Here is a 7,972-nt window from a genome sequence, read left to right on the forward strand (position 1 = left end):
TAGGGGATGGGATAGGGGAGAGGATAGGAGATGGGATAGGGGATGGGGTCTTCTTCACCTATCACAGGGAAGCCAATGGCTTTCCTTAGAGGCAATGCCCCAAAGACCCAGCCAAACAGCTCTAAAGCTAAGACAGGACCTAAAATATGAGAAAGAATACCTTCGATGGTGACTGCATGAAGCCAGCCTTCCTGCAGTGATGCCTGAGTGCCAGGTGTTGCTAGCACGCATAGCTACGGGGGTGGGGGGCAGACTACTGATTATTTCATATTCCAGATAGGGCAATGGGGGACTTAGAGAGGCTGAGTGATTTGCTCAGCTGCCCATAGTCCTTGAGAGGCCAAGCTGGGAAAGGTCTCTTGTTATGACCAGGAGCCCCAAGGATGTCTCTTCTACCTGTTCCAGCAACTCCTGGGTGGAAGCCACTAGTAACCAAACCCTGGCTGAGATCACATGACCCTGTCTGTGGAGTGGGCTGTGTTTGCTTTGCTGGCTGGATCACAGGGTGTCTTAGAAATGTGTCATAGGAGGTGGTGGGGGGAGAGTGGAGCAGGGGTCATGGGCATCCCTGGGGTGGAGGCTGCCCCCACATGCCCACTCCCAGTGTTCCTCTGTTTCAAGGACCCCCTGCTCCAAACCAGCATGGCTCCATATCCATGTTCACAGAGGGCACCCTGCCCTGCCGAAGGGTACACTGCGGGAATTTATGAGGACATCTGAGTTTTCACATGACTGGGGTGCTACTGGAGGTGTAAGGATGTTGGACAATTTATGATACACACTCAATGAAGAACCATTTGGAAAACACAACTTTTTGGGGGGGGGTTGTCTTATTGAGATAGGTAGGGTCTCTTGTAGCCCAGGCTGGCCTCGAAATCCCTAAGTAGTTGAGAGAAGCCTTGAACTTCTGATTCTCCTGCCTTAGTCTCCTGAGTGCTGGGATTACAGGTGTGTACCACCATGCCCAACTTCCAGCATAACATTCTAACTTCTACTAGGCATTCAAAATTGTTAGCAGTTTCCTGAGCCAAGAAACGAACTCCTCCCCGCCCCGCCCCCCCCCCCCCCCCCCCCCCCCCCCCAATTTTTTTTTGTCTTGTTTTACCCTACGCTGAAATAAACCAAAGGAAAACTGAAGCTTGTTTCATTTGGAAATTTTTGCCAGTTGCTCACTATTTTGGAATTACTTTGTTTTGTGTGTCTATGTATATGTATACAAATGTGCGCATGTGTGCGAAGGCCAGAGGCGGACATCACATGTTTTCTTCAACTGTTTCTTGAGACAGGCTCCCTCACTAAGCTCACCGATTTGGCTTCTGGTGGGCCAGCAAGCCCCAGGGACCCTCCTGTGTCTGCTCATCCCAGTGCTGGAGTTACAAGTGAACTCCGGTCACACTTGGCTTTGTATGTGGGTGCTCGGGATCTGAACTTGGGTCCTCATGCTTTCTCAGCATCTACTTTACCCATTGAGCCATCATCCCAGCAGCTAGAAAACGACATTATTTATAGCCATACAGCCCAAACATTAACCCACAGCCGCCGGGTGCCTCCCCAACCCCTCATGGGGGCGCCTGGCACTTGCCCCACCTCCTTGAGTGTCACGCCCAGGTGCTCGGCAGCGTATGTTTAATTAATCTTTAGTTTCTTTTTCATTTACGGTCATGGTGTTTCATTGACGGCTATGTGCAGATACGTCATCTATGAACTCCTTTTAGGTAAACCTGGGCAAAAACCGAATAAAGCAAAACAAAACAACAACAAGAAACCCACATTGTTTTCAGAAGAGGGCGTTTGGTCTGTGATTTGGGAGGCAATGATAAGTCTATCAGTAAAATCCTGCTTATCCTCCTCAGTGTTTGGTTTAGAATTGAGTCCAACACCTAGCCCCGGCCAGTGAAGTACACAGCAAAGCCTACTGCAGGGCGGGTGTTTCCTGAAGGATTTTGGTCTTTGGTTAAAAGGAGTTCTGTCCGATATTAGTACTTTGAAGGGAGAGTTGATATTTGGAGCTGTGGCAGCCACAATGAAACCAAGAGAGACAACAAAGTCAAAGACTCAGTAAGGACAGTGGAGCTGAGGTGAGGGTAGGGGACCCTGGGATTCCAATAGCATCACTGTGCTGACAAGACTGACTTTCCTGCTTTGGACAATTTGTTATGCAAGAAACAAATATTTTTATTGCACAGAACACCCTAAGCCAGAAACTGCATTTTCACTTGAAATAAAAGCATCTTGATCCACATACAAATGATTAGGACTCCAAGCTATTATAACAATCCCAGTCAGCTTTCCTGTTCTCTGACACATGCAGCTCAGCAGCCTGCTTTCAGAAGTCTGCAGACAGCAAGGGTCTCCAGAGAGGGCCAGACAGGCAGCTTTAACCAAGCACAGGTGTCTCCCAAACTTCCCTAGGCTGGCAGTTTGCTCAGAACCCCACCTCTCTGGCTACTGAGGGGGGATCAAATCCCCACTGGGGTCCCAACCACGAGCAGATTAGAAGCGCTGTCAGCAACACCCTTTCCAAACACATCTGGTATCCACCTGGCCAAACACATCATGTGTCCTGCTCAGATTCCCCAAGGCAAGGCCCCAGCCACCAACCCCCCAACCCCCAAGTATGCTTAAGGATTCAAGTCTGGGTTTGAATCAAATGCTGTCTCCAGTGCAAAGCAGGGGACCGGGACTTTTATAACACTCAGCTATGGTCCCGGGCCTGTGCCACTGGGCCCATGTGTTTTGGAACAGTACTGAGAGACTGGGAGTGCGAAACACTGGTTGGAAAGAATCCAGCAAGGTGCTGGGTTGGGCTACAGGGGAAGTTCCAAATACCAGGCCAACAGCTACCAGAACCTGGAGGCACTGTGCCACCTGCTAGGGTGGAGATGCCCCAGGACCCTAGGTAATTCCCAGAGTGCCTCTGCTGCAGCAACCACCTCTGTTAATCAGCTAGAAATGAGGTGTGAGCCAAAGGGAGGTTAAGCCAGTGCCTTCCAGAGTTCCCAGGAACGTCAGAGGGGTGCCTGTGGGGTGTCTAAATATATTCATCAAATAGATGTGTGACAGGCCCTGGAGGCAGGGGACCACATCAGGGAATAAAATATGTGCTCTCCTCAGTAAGCATGTCCAGCCCCATGGCTTAAAGTCCAGCCCCATGGCTTAAAGTAACAGGAATGTTCAGTGGCTCCTGAATTCAGGTCACCAGCCTCAGCACACTGCAGACTTGCATAGTTACTGTTGGAGCTTTGGGACATGTGCAGGGAGCCTCACTTTGCCTCAGACCTCGAGAGGCAGCTCACTTCACTCCCTGAAACCTTCCCTCCGAACCACCCCCCCATCTCTTAGGAACCCCCCAGGCCACCTGATCTATTCCTTGGCACTGTGACATTTGGGGCTGGGTCATTCTTTGTGGTGGGGTCCTCCTGAGCACTGGAGGATGCTGCACGGCACAACTGGCCTCCACCTGCTAGATGTCACACTTGTGACCATCAAAAATTGTTGCATGTTCCCTAGAGGACAAGAACACCCTTGGTTGAGACCATGGTTTTCCATAGTCTGGCCACTGGAACCACCCAGCTCCAGGTCCTGCTGGCTCCACTTACCACCCAATCTACTACATCAATCCTGCCCCTCTGGCCATTCTCTCCCTGGACTGCTAATGGCCCCAGGCCTAGTGTTCCAGCTTCCAAACACTAAGCTTCCTTTTTGTGTTAGCCAAGGTGTCTCTGAAACACAGATCATTCTCTGACTGAAAGCCTCAAATACTTTTTCATTTAATTTAAAATAAAGTCTGAATGTTGCCTCTCTGACCTCTGCCCCCCACTCACATTACTCCTACTCCACTGGCCTCTGTGCTCCAAACAACCTCTCCTGCCTGCCTCAGGGCTTTTGCGCTAGCTGTTCTCTCCACCTCAAATGCTTTTTGCAGAACTTCCCAAGGCCAGCTCAGAGGTCACCTCCTCAAGAAGGCCTCTCCAGACCACCTGCCTACATCCTTTTCTATCACTGTGTTGTCCCCACTTGGGAGCCTTTTCTGAATGGACCTTGGCCAGGGCTGTGTTTGCTGCATGCTCCTGGCTTCTTCCTCTCTGCAGGGCAGGACTCCTTCTTGCTGGGCTGAGTCGTCAGGCAGCGCCTGGCTCATGTCAGACACTCATAGATGAAGAATAGGAGTTCATCTGACCTGTGTGGTACTGGGCCCTGTGTGGTACTGGGATCTGTGTGTTCCTGGGACTCTCAAGGCCCTGTGTAGTGTTGGGACCGTCATAGTACTGGGACCCTCATGGTACTGGGACCCGTGGGGGTACTGAGTCCTGTATGGACTAGGCTGTAGCCTTTACCCACAAAGGCAGATAAGTCAGGCTCTGGTTCCCACTGACCCTGTGGAAAGGGGAGAGAAATGATGCTCTTGTGGTCCCCACCTCTGCCAGGATGCAGACAGGCCCCTCTGACCATGGCTGCCCACAGGAGTAGCTGCTTGCTTCCCTTTGCCAGGGGACGTCCAGCTTGTGAGTCCCAGCAGTCACCCCCTAGTGTGGGCTGTGGTCTGGCCCGAATCATTTGGGGGAACTCACTGTCAGCTAGGACACAGGTCAATGGTCTCATGAGAAGGCACCAGGGGACTGAGGGAGCTGTCACTGGAAAGGAGGCTCACGCCCATGATAGGGGTGTGAGGGCAGTTCAGTGGTAGCTTTGCACCTCAATTATGATTGCCAGCGTTTTACCCGGGTTAGACGCTATGCTAAGCACTTGGCCTTGATGATCTCACCCTAGTCCACAGACCAGGGGAAGGGTGTGAGGAAGGCCCTCCACATTCGTCAGATGAGAACACCAAGGAGACACCAATGGTTGAGTCACCCCCCCCCCCATGTCATTGCTGGGCAGGTGGCCAGACGGACTGTCTTAACTACCCAGGCTGGGGCTGCCAGAGACTGCAGCCTCACAGCCGAAGAAGGGAGTATAGTGGAGGGAGAGCAGGGATGGAGGAATGGAGTCTCGGGAAGAGCTGAGCTCAAATCCAGGGGTACCTGATGTCAGAGCTGCTAAGATATGGGGGTCCATGAAAGGTAGCCAGGCGCCTTCACTTTGCCTTCAGCTGATTTCAGAGTAGCTTGCAAGAGAAAGGGGCCCAACTGCAGCCCTTCTAGGAAAACACCCCTAACCCACATTCCATCTGCAACCACACTCAGCAGCTGCCAGCAGATGTGGGTGACACAGTTCTGGCTTCCTGCCCATGAACTGTAGGGTCTGTAACCCCAACGCCCAACTGCAGCCAGCCAGAGCCTCTTCCCCTCTAGGCTCCAAGAGAGGTCTAGTTCCCTAGCAACCACCCCAATTAGGCAATCATGCCATTTATCAGGATGCCAATTAATTATAATGATCTTAATGATCTCCCAATTAGATAGCGCCTTGAAGCCGGCTGGATCACCAGCAGATGCCGGGTCCCCACCAGGCCAGTCCCCAGGGCAGGTCTGGCTTGCAGGTCACTACGGAAAGACTAACCTGCCAGTCCACGCACACACAGGGTCAGGCCTGAAACCAAGCATCGCGGGACCCCTCTAAGGCCAAGCCCAAAAAGGGGCTTGCCTCTAGATGTCCCCCCTCTTCTGTTTGCTTACAAAGGGCTAAAATCTGAATCTCAGCATTCCTGGCCTTTTCCCTGGCTGCATTTGAGACTCCCCTCTCCCCGCTTTGCCTCCAGACCAGGGGAGGGAAGGAGGGAACGGCATCAAGCAACAGGAGGGGAAAAAGCAAAACAAACCAGGGACCCCCCAAACAGCCGAGGTTCTCGGAGAAAGGAAAGACTTTGGAGGGCTCCCCAGCTTCAGTCTCGATTTCTGCATTTAGAAAAACACTAAACCCCTAAAGGAAGAGGGCTTCTGAGTGGGCCTGAGCCTGGGAGGTGTACCACTGACCACTGTGCCTCAGTTTCCTCTTCTCTAACAAGACAACCATAGGGCCTGCCTCTCAGGGTTTATATGGCTATATAACTTATGTCTAAGGGCCTGTCCCACAGCATCATCAACGAGCTGCAGAGGAAACTTCTTTGAGCTGATCCAGTAGGCTGATGTTCTCCTGCAAAAAGGGCCAGGCTGATATTCTCCTGTGGAAAGGGCCTCTGGTCTCCAGAGGGGCAAAGTCTAAGCATAGATAACAGCTGGGTGATAATCTCCTGGCTGACCCAGGGACCAGAAGCTGTCCCTGTGAGGCAGGTCTAGGCAAGTAGGGTCACCAAGGCCAGGAAATGGGAGGAGACTCAATTCCCAAATCAAAAGTCCACCAGAACATCAGGGTGTGAAACTGCACATGGGAACAGGGTCCTCAATGAAAGTGATCTGGGCCACTGGGTGGGGGACACACATGAGTACACAGACACACATGTACACACAGCCACAGTAGTTTTTCCTCCAGGGCTAAGCTTGCTACAGTCAATCCACCCTTCCACTCTTAAGTCTGAAAACCTAACATGTTATTAAGGTTTCAGAAAAAGCCATAAATTCAAATAAAAAAACCTCAAGTATACACAAAGCCCAAAGCCACACTGCCCCTCAGCCAGGGCTGGGATGGAGGCATACCTGAATATGTCCAGCATGCCATCAGCCTAGGGGGGCACCAGCGCCACCATGCTGCTGATTCTAACACTAAGCTACCCTGGGACAGGTTGTCTTGTTTTCCTGGGGGATCAGTGAGGCTTAGAGGAACATCTTGGGGGAGTGGTCTTCAGCGAGCTCCGCCCCCATCTCTTTAATCAATGGTTGGTTGGTTCTCAGTTGATTCCCCCTTGGGGAAGGGAGCTGGGAGTCCCAGACAGGGCCCCCTCACCACAACTGCAAACTAACAATTCCGGAGAGAGAACAAATCCAGGCTGTCCCCCAAGGAAAGCCGGGGTCACCTGCTTTCTGTCACCACCAAAGAATGAGCTCCAGAGCAGACTGGGGAACACCACGGGAAAGAGGCAGGGGACAGATGGAGGGGCGAGAGGGCGGGCTGCCCGACAGACACAGCAAATACCCAGATTCAAACGTAAGCTGAATGTAATTACTTGGTTAATTAAATATTGACTTTTAACTCAAAAAGTGATTAAAACAAGCTGCGGGAAAGTCCGTCCAGAAGGGGTGGGGCTACGCAGAACTTTAAGGAAGTTGAGGGGGTCGGAGACAATCGTGGTCTGCACAGCACATCCTACTGTGTGCAAGGGTCCAAGTCTCTCTGGGTTCACTCAGGCAGTGGTCCCCGGGCCAACACAGGGCCTGCGGGTGATTGCCTCCATCTTCCCACCCTGAGTCACCCCTCTCCACCAGCCTCCTTCCACCAGCCTCCCTCCGAGAATCCACTGTTTCCGGGCAGGGACCACACACTGCCATCCACGCTTCCCTGGGTGACACTCGGTACCTGGCACGCGCAGAGCTCCTCCACAAACGCTTGTCGAATGAATGAATGCATGAACTACTGTAAAGAATGTTGTTTTTTAAAAACGAAGTGACAGCCACCGGTGGAGTGTCCCCTCTGGGCTCCTGGAGCCCCCGTGGCCCGGGCTGGGGAGCAGATCTGTAGGATGTTGGGCTCTGACCTGGTCTGGAGGAAGTTTCCCAGTTTCATCTGTGCACTCTGTCTGCGAGTTCCCAAGCACCGCCTGCCGATGTCCTGCCCGGACAAGCCGCACGTGGCCTGGCTTGCAGCTGGCCCTCTGGGTCTAAACCCCAAGGGCTCAACGAGGCCGTGCCCGGGCAGCCGTCCTGTCCAGGCGTCCTTCCCCCGGGGCCACCCGAGCTCGGAGTCGGGTCAGGGGCGCAGCGGGAAGCCCGCGCCTGGCCGCCCGCCTTGCAGACGGGGTCAACCGGGTCAGCCTCCTGCAGCCGGCCGGCGCCGGTGCCTCGCGCCCGCCCGCCCGCCCTCGGGTGCCACCTCCGCGCCGCAGCCTGGGCCGGGCGGCGGGGACCGGTTCGGCTCACCTAGCCGGCGCTGGGGATCGTGA

The 7,972-nt window shown here is 53.3% G+C and overlaps 1 protein-coding gene across 6 annotated transcripts in view; it reads right to left on the reverse strand.

Moving 5' to 3' along the window:
- Positions 1–7,972, reverse strand: part of Sulf2 (sulfatase 2) — a 108,761-nt gene that overhangs the window by 99,562 nt on the left and 1,227 nt on the right. Inside the window, exon 1 of one of the 6 annotated variants that reach the window (XM_029560805.1) lies at positions 7,568–7,812. The exons of the other annotated variants lie outside the window; for them this stretch is intronic. The gene's annotated coding sequence lies outside the window, so the exon portion shown is untranslated. Of the gene's footprint in view, positions 1–7,567; positions 7,813–7,972 lie in introns of those variants that run through there. 6 annotated transcript variants of the gene reach the window in all.

This window comes from Nannospalax galili, unplaced genomic scaffold (assembly GCF_000622305.1).
Source record: "Nannospalax galili isolate Female #2095 unplaced genomic scaffold, S.galili_v1.0 scaffold492, whole genome shotgun sequence".
NCBI lineage: Eukaryota > Metazoa > Chordata > Mammalia > Rodentia > Spalacidae > Nannospalax > Nannospalax galili.